This window comes from Aulonocara sp. 'chitande type north' Nkhata Bay, linkage group LG16 (assembly GCF_057382095.1).
Source record: "Aulonocara sp. 'chitande type north' Nkhata Bay isolate Kocher_YH1m ecotype deep benthic linkage group LG16, A_spYH_male_GT1.1, whole genome shotgun sequence".
NCBI lineage: Eukaryota > Metazoa > Chordata > Actinopteri > Cichliformes > Cichlidae > Aulonocara > Aulonocara sp. 'chitande type north' Nkhata Bay.
Genome location: NC_141359.1, coordinates 24,046,554 through 24,069,366, shown reverse-complemented (window position 1 = coordinate 24,069,366; position 22,813 = coordinate 24,046,554). Strand labels below are relative to the sequence as shown.

Sequence of the window (22,813 nt, the reverse complement as noted above, 5' to 3'; positions counted from 1 at the left end):
TGATAATAAGATTCATTCACAGCACGATCTGCTGTATGTATACAGGATGCCCCCTTCATTTCATTAAGCTGAAACTTCCTCAACTTAGTGAAAGGAAGGATGCAGTTTCATTCTGTCTGTACAAGCATTTTTTTAAAAGGGGATATCTGCTATGCATGGCTTCAGTGTGAAAAATTACATGAACCAAACAATATTCCCCTTAAATCAAAGACCATTTTTATTTGTGTTCCAGAGAGGTCAGCAAGGGTTCCTAAGATTCACTCGCACCCCCACTACGGCTGCGAGTGGGACGCTTCTCTAAGGGATGTCATGCTGCATGTCATCAGCCTGGTTAAATTGCACTGCCAGTGGGTAAGCAGCAGGGGTCACATGAGGCTCAGTGTGGACTGCAACATGTAACGCATGGCAGACCACAGTCTGAAGACTGGCCTGTAATGACTCCAAAACATCCCGATAAAGATTGAGGGGCAGCTGTTTTCATCTAAAGTATCTCGTCTCACACACACAAACACATGCACACTCACACACACAATGAAGGAAAGCACTGTAGTAAAACATTAAAAGGACTATAAGGTTTTGCTTGTTTGCCCTGAAGAAATCAATATATCAATACTGCATCAATAGAATCCATATATAATAGAGTAGTTGTTTAGGGGGTCGTCTGCAAGATAATTCTCATTTTAGGAATGATTATACAATCCAATATATCAAGCTAAAAGAAAAATGTTTGTTTCAGGGGTGAGCCCGAGCATTTGCCCTTGTAAACACAAAGCCCACATGTGACTGGGAGAGGCCTCAGTTGGGCAGACAGCAGAGGGAGTTAACAAAGCTAATTAGGAGAGGCTGACATGTTAAAGTGAGCTGCGGCTCGGGAGTCAGCTCTATCACATATGTTTCCTTTGTGGCGGGTGAAGTGGCTCCTTTGTTTGTGAATTGATGGCGTTTCGCTCTGCCGTCCCTTTGGGTAGAGGCACTGACCTGCGGAGGCCCCGACAGTGTGAAGAGGCTCTTTCTCTATCTCCCCAACGCCTCCTGCTCCAGCTGTCCCACTCCCTCCCCAAACCTAAACCTTCCCAGAACCGTGGACTCACAGAGAGATGGGCAACACCTGTAAAGGAGTGAATACCCCCTCCGCCCAGGCACCTCAAAGCAGCCTGCCCACCTGCTACTGAGCTCTCTGGGCCCTGGAGCTTAAACGCTCATTTTGTGCCTCTCAGCACGGGACTTATTGATATAAATAGCTGTGCACAAAGTGCACACTCTGTTTTCTCTTGGTCTGATGCAGTAGGTGTGTATGTGATTATACTCAATGGCAGCCTCTTTCAGGTGGGGATGAAATATGAGCAGTTTGGACACTTGGTAAATGACAATCTCTGTTAAATTCACTGAAAATGATTATTGTACAATTGACATGTATCGAAATGGACAGCATGATTTGGGCCCCCGTCTTAAACAAGGATTCAATATCTAATATGTAGACACAATATGCTCTGTAATAAACCTTACAGATACTGCAATAGATTTAATGATGACCTTACCATTTGTCTTTATAAAGCCTGTCCTTCCTCACTGGTGAATCATAAGGTTTGTCCTTGAACAACACACTTTATGGTTACAATGAAAAAAGCATTAAGTCTATATACTGCAAGTCTTCCATTTGTTATTCTGTGCTAATTGTAGTTTAACATACACCAGGCTATTTACTATGAAGTGTATGAGGGATGCTTGTGTGTGGATCAAACAGAAACAACAAAAGGGAACTAAACACACTGTATAGCATGTCAAAACCTGGCCATTAAAGTGTTAACTTGCCCTATAAGCCCACAAAGTTTGAAAAAAGTCAATCTCTTTCATTCACCTAAGCCAGCATGGCAACAGATTAATCCTCACCCATTAAGATGACAAGACAATTTGTGGAGTAGTTGAGTGTAAATAAATATGTTGAGGAGGAGATAATACATTAGGCTGCTGACCGGGCTATTCCATTACGGCAGCACATTTGTTTCCCTACACGGAGGAAGCCATTTAGCGGATAGCGTCTTTCCTTCATGAGGTGAAAGTGGAATCTTGCCTCTGAGAGGAAAATAAGGACATCAGGACTCCCCAACATTAACTTTCATCACAAAAGTCATCTCATCCACCAGCGATAGAGGCTCTCTCAGGCTTGCTCATAAAAAGGAAAAGATATAATACACAGCCTTCAGTTTAAGAGGTAACAATAGTTTTGTCTCCATTAGATGCGATAAAACAACAGCAGTGAGAAGTGCATCTGGTGCCTCCCCATTTCAGAGACATGACTGTAAAACACTACCTGCCACTGATGCTCCAGCATCACAAAACAATGCTAGAAACTTTTTTAGTTGTTTTATATGCATGTTTAGATTTACAGGCTTCTTTACGATTCCAGGTGGTAGTTCTGCTGGAAGACAAGAGGCAGTACAAGCCAAGTGGCTGCATTGATTTCGCAGTAATTGATCTGATGGTTCCTTGTGATAATTGACAATTATCCCTGATTACCAGACAGGGGCTTAAAATCAGTCTAAGAAAATGACCGGCATTATGGGATGTTGTACAATGGCTGAACAAAGATAAATCAATACACCTCAGAAACTGCTTACAAAACAAGACAAAAGAGAGTTACAATGGACCCCATGCTGCAATCCCTCATGATATACTACTACATATACACAGTGCTACACATAAAGTAATAAAAAAATAAAGGGAGACTAAAATTAACACAATAGTTGTGTAAGTGCATAAAAAAAGCTGTTAATAACTGTCCACACGCACACATGCGAACGTGCATCTGTCTACACGTTTACATGTGTATGCGTGCGTGCGTGCGTGCTTGCATACATGTGTGTGTCCATAAAAAGCATGCATCAGTGTGTAGCTACATGTCTATATTTCTCTGTTACTATGTGTCTGACCTCGGTTGATTGGTCCTCTTGATTCAACCAGACAGATGCAACTCATTGCAGCTTAATAAATATAGGGGCCCAAGGGATCTGCGCTAAACAGTTCTATTAAGTTGGAAACATGTCAGCCAATATAAAAGCAGCCTGACCCCGGGAAAGGTCAACAGTGACACGCATGTTTACTCAGGAAAACAACCCGAGGCTGGAAGGTCTTGTTTTATCGGATGTCTTCAAAAGAGAGAGAGAAAGCGAGCACGTCTGGCTGGCCAATTGTTAGTTTTACGTGATTTTGGATCTTTGAACCCACAGAGGAAAGGGCTGTGTTGTCACTGAGCTGTCCTGTACACACATAAGGCAACATGCATGCAGCATAGATAGATAGATAGATAGATAGATAGATAGATAGATAGATAGATAGATAGATAGATAGATAGATAGATAGATAGATAGATAGATAGATAGATAGATAGATAGATAGATAGATAGATAGATAGATAGATAGATAGATAGATAGATAGATAGATAGATAGATAGATAGATAGATAGATAGATAGATAGATAGATAGATAGATAGATAGAACAATAAATCCTGCCACTCAAGAAAAGCAGAGGTGAGAGACCCACTTCCTGTCTCAAATAATCTGCCTCCACAATGTTTAATCAGCACATCAAAACATTGAGGGAGAGGAATTTCCGTGCTTGGTGAGCATATTAGGGATGCAGTCGCAGCGTTAACTAGCATTGATGAACTGTTTGCTTATGCAGTAATAATTAACTTCCATTACATTACTTTGTGTGATTACTTTCTTAATTGCCTGAATTATGCATCAATTTAATATCTAATAACCAGTCTTAGACATTAGACACCGTTCAGACACATTGCTTATAGTTTCCCAGCTTTAATTAAACACACTAGAATAAATGAAACCGTGTAGGATGGATGTCTTGCAGTGATTTCCTGGGTGCTTAAATATGCTATTTATTATAAAAGCATATACAATTCACTTTCTCCTCAGGAAAGCAAACCACAAGATGCCAATTATAGAATGAAAGTTGCTTTGCCATGGCTTTTTGAGGATCTAGACTAATAAATTTGTTGAGTGGGACTCATTGTGTATTATGCAAATACAACACTGTGCCAATTTTTAAGTTTCAAATCTGCAGAGCAAAAACATGTCCCCAAAGATGATTTTAATTATATAGCAGAATGGTCTCCTGTTTTGCATTGTTATTGTCCCACAGTAAGGAACCAGTTAACTGGAACAATAAATGAGAGTGTACACTGATATTCAAATTATTTTTTATATCATTTAAATGCAACATATCTCACACATACTCTTTGCATGAAATATGGCCATGTGCTTACTGGCTGAAGCTACAAATAGATGACCTAATCAGGAATATAAAAACACTATAAAGGTATTACAGACAGAGAGCAGCATAGGAAAGCTATTTTCCACAGAAAAGCCTTTCACTCGCCTTGTCTCTTCCAATGCAGCAGAAAAATAAACATTTTAGAATTAGGTCATCTTTCTCAATTGAACCTTCATGTTATCAGATCTAAATTTGATTTACAGGTACTGCATGTCATATGAGCTAAATCTAATTAAAAAGCCAGCCCATGGAAGCACCACGTCATTCAGTGAATTGATATTAACTTTTAGTCCCCTTGCATCATCATTTTAGCCTCACTAGAAAAGTGACATATCCACTTAAAAAGAAAAATGAATCCAATTTTCCTCATCAGCAGTAGTTTGGTAAACATTCATATAACAGTAAAAGCCACACTAGCCGCATCTTTCTTTTAAAACCCTTTAAAATTATAAGACTTAAAAACCACACTTTACATGAATTATTGTAAATTATATGATGGTAAATCAACGCAAAAGTCACTAGGTGGTAAGAAAAAAAAATCACCTATGGCTAAACTAGAAATCTATTTAGCTGATCTGAACTGATGCAAATCCTTGTGACTGGTGTTAGGTCTGGCAGCATCGTTAGTCTGCCTTTTAAATGATTTCCAGAGCTGGTGAGCTGCTGGCAATGCAAGGTTAGACAGAAAATGATGGCAGCACGCGGATGCTTCACAGACCTCATGATAGTTTCCGTCTGTCATTATTTACGTCTGACTAGTCGCGTCATGTCAGCTACCTAGAGAGACACTTTTAATGTGAACCCCCCTTCGTTCTCCTATTGCTCTTCACAAGCAGTGTAGTATACCATTATTTCTTTGCTTCAGTACCTTTAGGTGAAGCTCGCCCTCCCATCAGCCAGAATCAAAGACAGATCCCCTGCTTGATATTGTACATGCCCGTGTTTTTACAGAGCTGGCGCAGAAGCTACACAGCTACCACAGTGAGGAAGGCAATTCTGTATCTCATTTGACTAATTAAATAAAACAGGGGAAAAACACGGGGTGATATGGAGTTTGGGGATTTAAAGCTTGGATGTGGAAAGATTTTGGTGGGCACATCACATCTGCAGCAACAGTTCCATAATAAATATCTAAAATGATTTATAGCTACCTTTATGCAGTACTGCTGCATAATCTACAGTTATTAGCTAACATAGTATCTTCTCCTGAGCAGCAGAGTGCATCATAGGATGCTATGAGCCGTTGAGACTAATCAATTAATGAAACACTGAAAGCAAAGGCAAAAGTATTATCCTATGAGGTCTCTTTCACGACATACAAATATTATCTCAAAACAGTTACCCTCAAGCTCGATACAATGGCCATTTATCACAGCAGTAGCCATGAATCAAGTCACGCAGTAAAATCGATCATTGATTCACCTTATTCCCTTGTTTTTCCATCTGAGCCACATAATGATCATTAAACTGACCACAGCATGTCCAAAAAATGGATTTATAATACTCTGAGCACAGCTTGAAACATCACAAGAGTGGTATCCTGAGGAAAAGTTGACACAGATACAGAATAGAAAAAATAATATTAATTTGCAGTTTCTTATGGCTACGCAACTTCTTCCTGCAACTTTACGTGCGGCACACTTGTGCTGTGGAACTATCTACTATAGGACCAAGACCTCTTGGCCAGAGTCCATCTCTACGCTTTGTGCACGTGATCCCAGCCTAGATGAGCATGCTTTAATGGGGCTGCTTAGCCCCATCATGACCCAATGAGTGCCGGCTGTGGAGTGGATGTGCTTGGTGTATGTGTGTGTGTTCCCAGCAGGGAGACAGTGCCTTATGAAGGTCAAAACTGCAGTAGTCTGGGGCTCTCTAAGTGAACCCTGGAGAGGATAACATGCCACATCTAACACTTTCTCTTTGTGCTCTCACAGCCACTGATTCACCTGAGAATAGTAGAAGCTAAAAGATAACACACAGAAAAGCAAAATTCTCGGGACTCGGGATGCTAAGAAAAACATTTTCAATTACTACGCAGAATTATTGTCTCAACCCAGGAATAAAACGTATCAGTCTTGACCCAAAATGAGAAAAGCTGTGTTTTGCAAAACAATTCCTGTGTAGACTGTATATAAAAATTAAATAAATAACAAATACCGTTCGCCTCAAGGGAATTTCAGTTTAACCACAACGTGTGACAGTATTGCCCTGTGTTATGGCCACCTAATGGACAATGTAGCATTAATTCAGCTTCAGATGAACAGGCAGGACAGCAGAATCAAAAATGAGGAGGGGGGCCCTAGGTGTATGAATTATGCATATTACATTACCATAACACTACAATACACCGTGCGACAAAACAATGCGGTGAAAATTGGGCTTCGACTGAGATATTGAGCAATTTCCTACATGGTTCTTGCCTACCTTCGAAGTGGAATTGTATTAAGCTTCCTCAATAACAGCAAAACCCATATGAGATTTGTATGTTCACATCTAGGCCAGTGAACAAAACACTCTGTAAACAAGTCAGGGATAATTGAAAAGAAAGTCTCCTGACTGCTTTCCCTGGGACCTATCATTCAGGTAGATGGGAATTTGGTTAAATGGCAGGAGAGAAATTACTTCTTTCATTGATTTTCCTTTAGACTTCAAAGACAGATAAATGAAATGGAGCAATTTATTTTATCAGGCCCTGAAATGGTATTCAAGAAAAACATGTCAGAAACTATTATTTGCAATCATGTTGCTCTTATTAATCCTGAGGAAAAATGGATAAATGAAAACGCACAAAGGGATTTACTGGGCTACAACACGTTTTCAGTCTGTATTAGGCCGTAAACAGTGTTGAGAAACACGTGCAGTCACGCAGAGTAAATGAAGGGAAATTTTTTTTTAACAAAGTTCTTACATAAACATCACAGGAGAATTGGTTTCTGAGATCATTGTAAGTGGAAAAAATTATTTAAGTGGCATGCCACTGAGATTAAGATTTTTTGTTTGGAAGACATCCCACTACACACCCAACGCTAAGCATTTTAAACCATGTTTAAGTTTTTTATCAATGTCATTTAATTACAGTGTAGTCCTTAAAAACAAACAAACAAAAAAAACTACAAGTCCGATAATATAACGCTGAGCCTCCATCACTGATTTGTAGATGAACCCTGTAAAGGAGACAGCCTTAAGCTGTACCACACACTTGCAGTGTGCTGTGTAAAACAGTATGTGGTATTGGTAACTGCTTCTGTTCAAGCCTTGTAATCATTACCTGGCATCTTATTGCCTCTGTGGCTTTTAAAGCTCTTGTCTCACGCCCAGAAAACAGGGAGTTATAGCTGATCTTTTATTAAAACTTTAGGAGAGCGTCCCTCTCTGGAGGGGGGCGGAGGAGGAGTGGGACAAATTAGTGTTGACAGTAGACACTTAAAGCAGGAAAATCACGGGCCCACTGGGAGGCAGGAGCCACATGGGGCTCCCCGCCTGTGTAAAGAACACTCCAGATTTCACTTGAGATGCAGTCGCCTTTTAACAGGGCAGGGGGAATGTCAACAGACTCTCTTGAATGAACCAATAAAGCCACTAAAAGCAGAGGATTAACCAGCTGATATCAAGGACAGCGGTTTGTTTTGAATGCCGCTCCTTCTCTGTGCAGCATGGCCTGAAATACGCTGGGCGGAACATTTCCTTTGCCAAGCATGCAATTACACTGCCAAAATTGTGTAGTTAATTGTGCTAATACTTGATTGTGGTCACGCCAGATTTAACCACGTAATTTTACTGACATTACCGCTGCTTATTCGGAGCATAAAAATATAACTTTGCATTCATTTTTACGTGACACAAACTAAATTTCTTCTTTTTTCTTGACCTTAATTTTTGATACAAAAAGCACTCATTTCCAGATCAAATCCTTTGCATTATAGACACTCTATTGTTGCTTTTACTGCCCATTCATCAGAAAGCACGGCTTCTGGTAAGTGTGGCTACACAACATGAAACAGTAATTACAAGACATCAGGGGCTTTCAATCTCCTCTTAATTTCCCAACAGCTGTGACGAAAAGCCCTTAGTCCAATTAATGTGTCAAAATATCACCAAACAATGTCATGACCCTCTCACAACCCCCTAAGCATCAAATAAAGAAAAAAAAAAACACGAGTTAAATTTGATTTGTTCGAACTACAGTGACAGCGTTTTCATTTTTGTAAAACCAGTCAAGGTTGCTGCTGCTTTGTTAGGGCCTGTTCAGGCTAAGAGAGTAACAGGTTGGGCCTCTGTGAAATTTGTTTAGACAAAACTTCATTTGCAGTTAAACTGTTTATTTAATTAAAATGTAAAAGCAAAAGTTGTTACCTAATATTGTGTCTTCTTTTTAAGTAAATGTAATTATTTAAATGATTTGTGATATTATTATTATAGATTTTTCAAATTAAATTAATTCACTCTGAATTAATTCACAGTTTCTAAACTACAGAAGTCTGTAATGCACAAGTACTTGTCAACACACAATCTTGTGTCTGTTCTTCTATGCGTTATGTGGCAATGTTTGCATGTTGATTACTATCTAATGAAAAAAATGTTGAGGAAATGTTTTTTTACTCTGCAGATGATGTAAAGTATCAAAGTATCAGTGCCTGTTAAGGTCTCGAAGGTCACAATGGCCCAACATAAAGTGCCTTTTTTTTTGTCAACGTAAAATCTACAATTCGAGTTATGGAAAAATGTTGGCTAAATTACGATTAGTATTTCTGAGCACTGATACTGGAGACTTTCTTCCTAATGTCAAGCCAGGCACAGTAAGATGAATTTAGGCATTTGCAATGTGCAACTGATTTATTATGGAGAAGGTGAGGGTAAAACATTGAGGGATTTCCCTTTAATCAGATCTCTTAGGAGTCTATGTACTAGACCAATACCCCAATGAGTTTGCTTTTAAAAAGCTCCGAATAGATTGGTTGCATGCTGCCACAGTCTTAGCCTCAATCAGAGGGAGTTGAGGAGGATTTTGTTAAATCTAAGAGCCTTTTACATCTCTGGAAAGTTCATTTCTCTTCATCTATTAACTCTGAATAAAAACCTACCATCATTTATGCATTTGTCCATTTAGGAATCCTCAAGCTCGTGAGCTGCAGATCTGAGGCCAAATTTTGAGCTTACGGATGACCAATCAAAGAGTTGCATGCCTCAGAGCTGAACCACAAATGGATCCTTCACAGCATTGTAAATCAGGACCTCAAAGAGTATTATTTAGCCTCAAGCAAAGAGTGGTGGTTTATCAGATGGTGCCTGAGTCTAGGATAAAAACCTCCCCATAAATCTGGGTACCTTTTATGTGCTCATGGAGACTGGCTGGCTCATTCTGAGTTTAAAGCTTTCAAGAATGCAGAGGTAAGCATGGCATTCATGTCAAAGAGTAAACATTGTATTACGAGGTCCTGAGGGCAAGTTTACGAGATGTTCAAACATAATCTAATCGTCTTAATGTATTTTTAATGACACCTGTATCCCAGTGTAGCTTTGCTGTAACAAACAAAAAAGAAACCACAAATCAGTGACAAATCCTAACACTTAAAGGGTGAATTCAAGGTGAATCTTCAGTCTGGCTAAAACCTTTGCATTCATGATTTAGTGTATGGAGTCAATATACAGGTTCAATAAGCACTGTCAGTAGGTGCTACACTATATCCAACTCTGTGCTAGATGTAAGTTATCACGATTGCGGCGCCCCGGAAGGTAATTTTCAGAACATTTTATTTCGTTATCTGATTTATTGAAGCTCAGACATGGCATTGCCAAGCCCCAGATGATAAATCAAACGTGCAGCGGCTGCCTCTGATAACTCAATAAGCACCTGGACTCCTCCTAACATGTCACACCTGCACTTCTACATATACCAGTTTCATTCTCGAGCCTCACTGGGGGGGCTTAATACACCTGCCTAGTGCATTTCAGCAGTCTAGCAGCTGGGAGAGAAACATCATGCATGCTTAATTAGGAGGATCGAGGAACCATGGGAGGAGGCAATTTTTTTATGCATCTTATATATACTCTTAACAATTTGAAGTGCAATGGGGAGCATTTTGCTGGAATGACACTCACCCTCCCTTGTTGAGAAAAGAGGCACTGCAAATCAATAGAAAGTTGTTTTCATGGATCGTCTTTATCCTGGGATGAATGATTTCTATCTTGATTGGAGTGGTATCATCCAAGATGACAATGCTCCTATACACAGGACATAGGGGGTTACCAAATGATTTAAGAACAATGAGAATAAAATTTTGGGGCTGTTGTGATCTCTGTCCAACTGATCACCTGTAGAGGACCAGCGTGTTAGGCATTGCACCTCACCACATAATGGAATAACAGTTGGACTATTCATGTTTCTTCCCACAAGCAAAGCTCAAACGACTTGTAGCATCAATGCTATGGCACAAGGAAAGTGCTCTGGTAACACATTTGCCTACAAACTTAAAACAATGTTTTTTCCTTATTTTTTGTCCTTTTGTATGTAGTATTCCTCTCTCAATCGCCACCTTTTCCACTATTATTTTAAACAACCATGAATGATTTAAAGCATATTCATATTTTGTGTATTCAATTTTATTCACACTGCAGAGTATTAAAAAGACTTAATTTAATGAGCACATTTGAGCATATTTAAAAAGAGAATACCAAGGGGAGACTTTGTTGATCGATACTATTGCATATTTTCTGGCCAATCAATTTGGTGCCTGCTTAGGAGCCATTACCAAGAGTAATGAATAGGGGGTATTTATTAAATTTCATGGAGACTTTTCCAATGTCATATATGGGGAAAAGCCTGCTCAATGGATAGATTGTTCACTCTTTGAGTGTCAACAAGCCAAAATTGACTTTCAAATCCTCCAGCTGAATAATAGGAACTATAAGAATTGTTTTTATTTCCTGTAGTTTATATAGTGCTGTTTTTGAAGCACTTATTCCAATAAAATTTAAGAATTCACAGCCATATTTGTGGTGATCTGCACAGAGTTGATAAGTTAGAAAAGGTGAAAATAGAGGAGATTCAGTATACAAAGGTTGTTTATCTGTTCTGAATTCAAGATACGAACATATCCTTGAGCTGAGATTTTATGCCCTGTGGAATATCACTTGCTGTAGTTGTGTCTGTGGCAACATGCACAGAGGTAGTAATATCTAAGAAGCCATTTCAGACAGGTGAAATTTCCAAATGAATTTTTAGTGTTTTACAAGGACAATCTTCTGCTTTAAGAGTACTGCTGTTGCAGAATGACTCTCATCAACACTTCACAAGCTATGTGTTTATCGCAGACTTACAATCATACACCCAAATCTGATGTGGGCTCCAGCATTGCTACAAATGCTACAAACCCTATAAGGGACTGAGGAGGGAAGATGCAGTATGATAACTCAGAATGTCCTGCTGTAATTATGGTATTCATGAAAAGATGAAAGTGAGTGCAGACTAAATCTCTAGCTGCAGGCAAAATCAACAGCTTGGCATTACTCCGTGACCCCTGCCTATCTTGAGGATACAGCAAACATACCAAAACTTTGCAGCTTTTTTTCATCAGTCAAGAGTGAGGGAATGAAGTGCATCGATTGCTTGTGATTATTAACTAGACTGAGATAAGCCCTCTCCTTATTATGCAGATTACTGAGGCTCCCCGCTCCAGCATATTGTACAGATGCAAGGGAGCAGCTGCTCTTACAGATGGTGGGTACACGGATCTATCATTATGCCTCCATTGTCTCCACTTCAATTGTTTGGGGGACAACAGAACTGCATCAAAGAGGAATCCGACTGCAATGAATTAAGAAAGAGAAACGAAAACCATCAAGTAAATTTATACACCCGAGGCCGTGGAATGGAGAGGAGCGTAAAGCTGAAGCTATTTCATATATACAACCATGGAGTCACCCAGTCATGTATACTGTACCCAAATCTGTTGGATGCAGCACTGTGCACCAAACATATGTTGTTTTTAGCAACAAACAGACATTCATTTAGGAGTCAGATATTAATTCAAATATGAAAAAAAAACTACAGCTAAGCAAATAAAAAAATCATTGAACTTAAATGTTCAGAAATTGAAACAAAAAATATGTAAACCCCCTCTTTGGAGTAATTTCAAGTAACTACTCAAATAAAAAAAATTTTAAAAAAATCAGATTATGCACTTTCATTTAGCACACAAGCAATAACTGATCCCAGTTATTTTTAGATCTATGAACTCACCCCACAAAGGCCACCGCAGTGAAGGGAGAATATGCAGACAACATCAGTTTTGCCCTTAAGGGGAACCTCTGGTTGTCCATTTGACTCTCCACACCTCCTGCTGTGTGCTGCTCAGATCAGGACACTGGTACCTCCTCTGATCCAACATGACATTACACTGGAGGGAATTACATGCTCAGATTATACAGGAGAAGGTCACACCGAGTTGTAGATGATGACAGCAGTCACACTATTTTGCAGTTAGCGACGGGTAATATTACTTTAAACATTAATGCAGTGACATTAACCCTGGCACAAAACAGGGTTCCAAATCTTGTCAAGGAGGCTGGTAATTTAAGGTTGGATAAAAATGTCCCTGACATATAAAGAATTTACACCCTTAAGCGTAAGTAATTACAACCTTTTCCCTTACACATCCAGCAACCACAACGGGTGACAAAGATAAAGCGTAGGATAATGCAGGCTCATAGTGAATGTCCAACACAACAGGAGCATATGAATGAAAAGCTATTTCAAACTAAGAAGTACAATAGGTATACTAAAATCAATAGATTGAACTAATCATGGTGCTTTTGATTTTTGAATATGGATTGGTTGAAGAAGAAGGTAACTGAATAACTGATATATTAAAGCGATAAATGTTGTACTGAATAGTCCACTCTTTCAACTAGAGTATAACATAGCATTATACATAATTTTCTGTCAGTACATTATCTATTTTTTAAACTGAAGTTTATGGGAGTTTCTACAAAATTTTAAAATTCCATGCATAACAAATGCATAAAAATATAAGTAAAAATAAATAAATAACACAGAAAGTGATTTCATTGTAAAGCAGTACATTGAAACTGATTTTAACAGATTGCTATTTATTTTCACTGTAGCAGACTTACAAGAGAAAACAATAAAATCCATATGATTACTGTATTTCTTCTTTGTTGGTTGTCATTTAATTCCAATATTAAGCTTCGATCTTTGATCTTTATTGGTTTTGATTCCATAATTCTCATAACAGCTGCTATTGAATACAAAGACAGGCTTAAACTATAAGCACAAAATTCCCGCTACCATCCATATATTACAGTAATATGCAGTTTAATTCCCATAAGATAGAGATAACGTACTCCTCCTTATGGGAATTAATTATTTGCTTCAGATAGAAAATCAATTCCTTAGCAGAATATATTAAATTTTCAATATCCCAGAGAAGCTGCTCTCAGTATCATTTAATAAATTCCACCTTAGCAACTTACTGCCTGTTTATTCAATATTAAAGCAGAATTCATCCTTCTAACAGTAAAATTCATGCAAATATAATATGTGTGTGAGTAAAAACACAGTGTATAGGAAAATATGCAGATATATCCCAGGAGGTCAAAAAGCTAACATTAATTCCTTAACTTGAATCTGCTATATTCCAATAAATAACAGTTTTCCTTTCTTGGGTCATGTGTCATGGGTGGATTGAGCTCCTGTCAGAGCACAAAGCTCCCCACACAAGTCCACGCTGCCTCGTCTGTTGTTAGGACCCGGTCCACATGGGGCCAAATTTGATTGGAAAGCCCAGAGGGAGGAGTTCCACCAGTCACAGGGGCATTGTTAGCGCCTCCAAAATGGCCAGAGAAGAATGACTGATTATGCAACCACAGCCAGGGTTACTAATAGGAATTCTATTTGAATTTCTAACATAACAGATGTTTGCTGGGCACCTCCATGGAGTGTGCATACACAGTTATGCTAATTCACCAGTGTTTCCCTTCAAGTTAGCTCAGAGTCATTAGAGCACACAGCTAGCTTGGATCCTTCTGTCAAAATAATAATTGGCCATTATTGATATTAATTAACATTTTTGCTCTCTATGTCCTTTTTGACCCACTATCTGTTAGTAAATCCAGTTACCGAGCCCTATTAGGGCAACAAAATCCACGGGACTCTATAGTCGGTGTGAGTTATTTATCAGAAACAGAACATAAAGCCAATTAGGAATGGGTGCAGACAGTTGTCTTCATTCTCCACTGACTACTTCTTGATCTCCATTATAAACTGCTAATAGAGCAGATACTGGTTAACAAAAGGGGGGAGAAGGGTAGGTTACCATTTCTCACTCCCACCCCAATGACAGGTGAAAAGCACCAATTACAGTATTTTTGCTTGATGAGGCTACGCCATCAGCTGTTTTCTTTCCTTTTTTTTCCTGTAGTTGAGGGGCACATGGTGCACCTTTCTCTGTTCTGCTGGTCAGCAGGGTTAATTGGCCCAAAACTTGAATATTACTGCAGGCCATTAAAGTGTTGATGGTTTGTCCTCCAAAAGTCATAGCTTTTGGTCTCTGTGCTATTATGACACAACGAGCAGGAGAAACGCTTTATAGGCTCAGATCAAGAAATCCTAATAGGTGTATATTGACTGGTTTATTTTCCACAAAGGGGTTGGTGGCTGCAAGAAAATATATCAAAAAGGCTATCAACAATGGTTGGGTCTTTTGTGTGGAATCAATAGTGAGCCATAGACGAGCTGAGTTTTCACAGTTCTCTCTCGTCATTTAAAAAGACTGTAGACTACATGATGGAAGGACTCACACGACTTTTTTAACATAGTATTCACACTAGACAGCAGGTTATTGTTACTCTAACGTGATGCTTGGGAACTATTCGTTTAGTATTGTACAACAAAAGGACTTAGTAGCATGAAAGATCATTAGTTGGTGTTGATGCAGGTAGTGTAACATAACCTATGTGAATTAAAACTAATGTTCCTGCTCCCTGAATCCAGATGCTGCCATAGTAGCTGCAGGTTTATGACAAGAGGTATTGCGGTCCCTTAAATGAGCAGTATTTAATAGCCTGGATTCAAGTGTAAAGGCTTTCTCCCTAGTGCATTACTCCAAGAACCTAATTACAAGTTTCATCATCAATCATGAGCATTATTTATTCAGTGAAATGAATTTCTAATTAATAACTGATGAGCATTATGGCCTCAAAGACTGTAAAGTAATTAATTATAGTTGGCAACAGGGAATGTCCCTGTAAAGGACTATCTGGTGCACAGTCACAGCACAGCAGTGCCAACAGGCTAATGTCCACAAAGAAGATGCACTGATTTTTTTTTCTATCCCTTATTGAGATACTTACAGTCATGAATGTTGTCTCAGGCTGTCATACAATTGGTAATCTAATAAAAAAAGTGACATTAAAATTTTGTTGCCTCCCTTCTATCATCCTCATAGATGGTTTTGGCTTCCATTTGCTTTAACTGTTAAGAAAATACAGAAGATTTTTGTTTCACAGAGTCAAAAGTAAATGGACAAAATAATAAAGATTAAATTTAAACACTGATGTAAATCTTTTGCCATCAGTGGCTGCCTGACGTTGGGAACCCATGAAATCTTCTTGTTGGGGGCCCTTTGCTAGGCCTTTACTTTTTGTGGATTTTTGTGGATCTTTCTTCAGTTTTGTATTCAGTAAAAAAACAAAAAAACAAAATCGTGCTCAGATTGGCCATTGAAGAACATTCCCCTTCTTTCCATAAATAACCTCTAGGGTTGCTTTGCTGTGTGTGGTTTTTTAGGGTTTTTTGGGGGGCTATCCCATCTGTCAAAGGGCTAACACAGCGAGACAGAGAACCATTTGCATTCACACCTACTGGCTGTTTAGAGTCACCAATTAACCTGATCACACTAACTGCATGTTTCTGGACCGTGTGGGATGCTGGAGTACCCAGAGAGAACCCACACAGACACGGGGAGAACATGCAAACGCCACACTGAAGGGCCTTGGCCAGATGGTGGATTCAAACCCAAGATCTTCTTGCTAGAGGCTATAGTGCTGACCACTGTGCTGCTAACATATCCAAATACTGTTTTTTACATTTTTTTTTCTAAAAATAACATTAAAAACCAAAACAAAAAGCAGTTTGGGGGGGCAGGGGTGTTACAAATCATTTCTGCACTTGTGCATCCAACCTTTCAAAAGACAATGCACAATTGGGCTAGGCATTCAAATATTGACTAAATATTTTGTCAATTTTTTTAATCTCTTATCTTTGCCTCTTATTACTTTTCATCATGTTTGAAATATTAGTATTCTCTTCTTCTTTCTTTTTTTACACAATTATTTTTGGGTAAATTTTACCAAGAACTAACTGCATTTTGTGATTACCAGACCAAATCTAAATTGAAATACCAACCAGTCTATGAAGTGTACAAATTTAAAAACATCCATAACAATAAGAATGACAGAGCAGATAGAGATAATATACATAATACTGTTTCTATTGTATGTATTTACTATTAATATTAGCTCATAACAATGAAAATTAATATTCCCCCTTTGTCATAAACTGATAGCTAATCAGCTGTTATTTGCTCAAAAGGTTTTGAAGTTTTTATGACTGTTTTAAAGAAAGGTCACAGTTGAGGAGATAACATTCACAAGAAAAAGAAGACACAACCGCTTTTGAAAAGAGAAACATGATTACATAAAAGCATGTTTGTGGAATACTATGGGTCGTGAGAAAAGATTCAGCACTGATTCCATTAGCTTGACCTCCTTCAAGAGGGTTTTACAAAGTGGATCACCTAGTGCCAAATGACCACACTCACTTCAGACAGAAATATATAAATAATTGCAGTACACGGTTTAACTTGTTCAAGCAAATGCAAGTCTCTCTTTTGAGGTGAATTATGTGCATATAATAAACCCTGTGTACTGGTACACAGCAAAATCTCCAGTGTTAAATTAACACTGGAGAGTGTCTATATGGGTCCACACCTCTGAGTGTTAAATACAACAGTGCTGATTTTCTAATATTTCTAACATTTTGAGTTATTTTCCAGTGTTAGAAAATCAGCACTGCTCAGTGTTAGCCATTGTTAATCTTCAAAACTGACTAGGTTACTTTTAAACATATAACACTGTCAAAAGTGTTAATTTAACACTCAACAGTGTTGTATTTAACACTCAGAGGTGTGGACCCATATAGACACTCTCCAGTGTTAATTTAACACTGGAGATTTTGCTGTGTAGTTATTACATATTAATGACTCTTCTGTTGATACCATTAATGACTATTATTATATTTCTCACTGCCTCAAACATAACACTGGACATTTTTTTTCCATCACTGCAATTTTGCCTAATTTATACACAGAATTACATCCTCGCATCACTGTAATCATGTTGTCCTGAACTAATCCTTTTCAAGGCTCATTTCAGCTGTAGTATATTTGGAATAACCACAGGTCAAACATAAGATTGGTTAAAATGAAAGATGATTGTGCATCTTCCTCCAGACATTACAATAAAATATAGACATTATGAAAAAGGCACAGACTGTCAAAATGATGATAAAGAACCATGAGAGGCTGTAATTCTGTCATTTAGAAAATGGAAATCACCGATGCAGCTCTTTAATTTATCTGTTGTTTCAATTCAGCACAAATTTTTGCACATTTGTGGCAGGTTTGTTTTTTTTACATATATTTATCTCACACAACTCCTACCTGCAAAAAACAGAGATGGATTAAGTCATGCATGGCTGTTTAAGCTATTCAGAGTAAATGTAATGAATGTTCATGGCTAATGCTGAACTGCAGCACCTTTAATATGCAGCACTGCATCCTTGCAGGTTAAAAGATGCTACAAGATAATGTTCATGCCTGCACATAGAACTACAAAACATGACATCAAAATATAAACACAACAATGGATGCCACTTAAATAGACTTTAGCAATGGAGACATTTATAAATTTGACACCATCACATGAATTCAATAATACTCTCTAACCATAATTTTCATAGTTTTAAAGGCAGATAAGATCTTCCTTGTGTATGATAACAGTGTACACATTTGTAATTTAGATATTTTTACACAGGTCATTATGTAGTAACTAAACATTATGCTATAGTTAGTCTGGTCATACATTTGTACTTAATTTTTAAATAATTTTAGCAGAGCACGAATTATGATATCAATAAAATATTAAACACTTTGTCTTAGTGCATCACACATAGGACCTCTGTACAAGCAGAGAACATTAAAAAGTAGGTGGAGTATTTGTAAGGCGTGTACATGAGGATTACTTACACAGGGGTGAGAATTGGATCAAACATCACCCTACTATAAAACAGGCCTAAGACTTCTGTAAGCATACTGCTAATGTGTCAACCGTGCAGTCAGTGACATTTAAACTAAATTTAACGTGTCACAATGTCCTTTTATATCCTTTTATAGGGTGTTAATTGTTTTTCAACACACGACAACAGAGCAGACTGGAAGATATAATTAAGGCACAAAGTTTTCATGCAGATGTTTGTTTAAAAATGTGGGTGCTTTGCTCAAGCATGATCTCATAAGATGATAAAACAGGAACACATCTGCTGCTGTTCAAGCGGATGTTCCAATCACTCTATTAAATCTAACTTTGGAGTATTGGATACTTTTTGCCTTTTAAATTTGACTTCAATTTTAAGTCATTGGGCATTGTTTCTACTTAAAAATAATAGATGAAAGTGAATGAATTATCTTGCTTTCATATTTTCAGTTTAGCTTGTTTCAAACTGTCACCCAAGGGACAAAGTATCTGAACTGAATTAAACTGGGAACCAAGTGAAACACATAAAATGAGTGCACAAGTAAAACAGTAAAAACAGAAAACGTCTTCTTTATTTCACCCCTATTTTTTTGTTTTCGTGGTGAATTAAAAAGCAGAGATAAAACTAACAGAAAAATGTATTTAGCAGGCTCGATTATATTTAATCTGCTGTGCACAGTGGTGCTGTGCAGCTTGATAAAATTATCAAACAAAAAAAACTAATACCATGCAACGTTTTAGCAATCATTTGATAGTGAGGAGACATAATGAAGTAGCTGTACTCTGCAAATATAGAACTTTATGCCAAATGTTTAGGCTACTGAACCCATTATACAGTTAATCTACATTAAAAACTGCTAAATATGGATAGCTCCTATCCATAGCTCCTTTATTAGCACACTTTTTTAGTACCAGATTGGACCCTCTTTTACCTTCACTGCATTAATTCTTCGTGGCAAAGATTCAGTAAGGTGCTGGAAACACTGTACACTGTGGTGATAATGGATGGACGCGGTCAGCAACGAAAAGTATGCTGTGAATTTGAAATAATGTTCAGTTAATGATCGAGGCACAATGGATCAATGCTTTCATGTTGTTTATTACCAAATTCTGACCCAATAATCCAAATGTTGCAAAATAATGACTAAAATCAAGTAAAGTTCAGCTGTTCTAGGACTTTCTGGAGGTTTATTTAGTTGAATCTCATAGCAAAAGCCATGATCTGCAAAGAGCTTAGAAATCATTGACAGGATATCATTGTTGAAAGTCAGCAGTCAGATGAAGGGTACAAAAGACTATCTAAGTCATCAAAATGTACCAGGAAGCCCAATGAAGATAATCAACAACAATAATAATAATAAAACAATCATATTATTAAAAATTTAGCAAAAACATGGTTATTTAAGGTACATTTGGCACCAACACAACTCTGCACAACACCAAAAGAAGACCATACCTATGGAGAAGCATGCTGATGGCAACTTTGGGGTTGTTTTTCTTAAGCTTTAGTCAAGGTGGAGGGGATTATGAACAGCTCCAAATACCAGTCAACTCTGAGACAAAAAGACATCTGATAGAAAGCTGAACACTATATATAAATTGAAGATAAATTTGTCTTTTCAGAACAACAATGATGACAAAAAATGGCTTCAGTAGAAGAAGATTAAAGTTTTGCAAGGGCCCAGTCAGAGCCCAGACTTTTCAAAAAATGTGAATGGTGCCCCAAAGAGGGCTGTACAAAATCCTCACAATCTGACAAATTTGGAGTGATTTTACACAAAATAGTGTGCAAATATTGCCAGGCAAAGATGTGCAATGGAGATGAACTCCTACCCAATGAGACTAAATGCTGAATTACATTTTTTTAATTCATTTTTCTGCCCTAAAGATATCTCCTTTTTTATTATTTTCAATTGTTATGGATCACATTAAAGATGGTAAGCTATAAAATTATACTTACTATTTAAAGAAAAAATCACAAAAACCTGGCTCTTGTCCTCCAAATAAACAATTGACTTTATTGTTATTAATGAGACACATTCCTATATAAATGGCCAAAAAACATAGTAATACCTCTAGCAATAACTTTTAATTACTTAAAATGCCTAATTTTATATTCGTCCAAGACTTAAGCACTGACTTTAGAAGCAGAGTTTTTACCATAGTTGCTATAAAGTGTACAAAATCCCCCACAGAGAGTACAACATACAAGACTTATTTTAAAAGCACTAACCTGTCAGTCTTTGAAGAGCTGCTCCAAAGGTTAGCTCATTTCGCTCCTTATGCTATTGTTAGCAAAGTAGTGATAGGAATTTTAAAACAGAGCTACATTTTTTCCCGACTAGAAAATTTTTTCAAATGCTATGTCTTTCAGCATTCTGTAATGTTGACATAACATAAATCCCTAACAGCTAAAAACTTGTTGCTAATGCTAACACTATTGACTTTCACCTCGAAAGTCGTGCTCTGATTGGGTGTACGGGCCACCGAGCTGAAATCCAGTTTTCCTATTGGCTGAGACTAAGCGTTTTTGTCTCCTAAGTGCTGTAGACACTTGTAATTGTACAAATAAAGCTAAACTGAATGTTGAGCTTGCTCTACATTGATCATGCAGCAATTTAAGTTTGCATTGAGTATTGTTGTCAATATATAAGTCTACATTTCTTACACATTGTTCTTAAAAAACAGAACCTTTGTATTTTCTGTAGCATAAGCTTAGTACTATGAAAGACAAATTGGGATACCAAGTACCTTCCTCAGTAAACAGTGAGTTGTCTGTCATGTGTGAGATAACTGCATTAAAGGGTTTTTTTTCCTATTGGATTACACATGATTGGTAATTCAATTAAGTAATTGTTTAAGAATCTAAAAGTTCAGGCGGGTCAGTTCATTATAGGGCACATTATTTCACTCTCACAGCACTGCCAGCTCAACACTGGAAACAGATACACTATGTTATCCTTCAGTATGAGTGAGACATAACAGAGACAGGACTGCACATCCTATAACTGTCCTTCTCTGTGGTTCCACAAGACACCCACTCACACAAACACACACACACATGCACTGAAAGCCGTCTTTCCATCTGGTAAAGTGGGCTTTTGTGATTGATTTGTGGATTTGCTCCCTCTTTTTTTCTCTCCATTTAAGTGAAATAATGTATGGAAGCAATCTGGCGACAGACATTTTGGAAAATCTATTTGAAATCATTTCAGTTGAAGCCAAGGCAGTTTGTCTTCTTAGGGGATAGGAGCAAAGTATAATTGTCTGCAGTCTAGTAAAACACAGTATAACTGCCATCACACTTGACTGAGCTTATAGCCAGCTAGTCCCATGGCCTCTAGAAGATAGAGCAGTTAATGTTCCCTTTTATTTTAGAGGATATGTCACTTGTATCGCAGATTTATACCATGATACAGCAATTTTGTCCAAACAGATGGATAATGGTGTCACCAGCAAAAAGCCCTGTTTTTATTGAGTTTAGAGCATATTGTTTAGATAGGGGACTGTGTTGAACGGCTCCGCCAGCCCTTTCTCTCTTTATCTCTCTAATCTTGCCAGTATTAGATTTGATCATTTTTGTTTGAAGGAGGAAAATGTGGCTGTAATGGCTTCCTAATAGCAAACACAGGGGAAACAAATCCAGGGACCCTGTTCTGTAGTGCTTCCATAAGCACCACTGATTTATAGAGGTCTTTATGACAGAAAGGAAAATGATCTGCTGCAGGTATAAATCAGGTGAGGAGTAGGAAATTGAACTTAGATATCATCTTGTCAGATGCTTAATGCTCTTCCTCCTGTCACATTCGATAGGACCAATTTGGAGAATCCTGCAGAGGTAAAAAGAAGACAATTAACAATGACAGTGTGGTAATAGATGAAGCTATAAAATGAACCTGCTGCCTGCAGGATGCTTTGTATGATTTCCACATGAGATAGTGAAGGGCTATGTTGTCGTAGCTCTCCATTTCTTCTCCTCTCTCTTCTCTTTTTGGTTGTCTTTCCATCAAAATATGTTCTAAATGCATTACATACTAAACTATGTAATTTTTTGTGTGATTTGATTGTGCTCTATAGTTGCTGAAATGTTACCCAGCACACGACAGGATTTGTAAATTCAGGATAACCTTGTTTCTATGTTATTGATTCCTGTGGCATGTTGGATCCTTACACTGCGTTAAATGAATCAA

At 37.8% G+C, this 22,813-nt stretch overlaps 1 long non-coding RNA gene across 1 annotated transcript in view; it reads right to left on the bottom strand.

Moving 5' to 3' along the window:
- LOC147311570 (uncharacterized) overlaps positions 1 to 21,079 on the bottom strand; it is a 56,785-nt gene extending 35,706 nt beyond the window's left edge. Inside the window, exons 1-2 of the long non-coding RNA XR_015125516.1 lie at positions 20,857 to 21,079; positions 10,392 to 10,514 (exon numbers count right to left, since the gene is read on the bottom strand). This is a non-coding gene — a long non-coding RNA (uncharacterized LOC147311570). The remainder of the gene's footprint in view (positions 1 to 10,391; positions 10,515 to 20,856) is intronic.
- Positions 21,080 to 22,813: the final 1,734 nt, after the last annotated feature.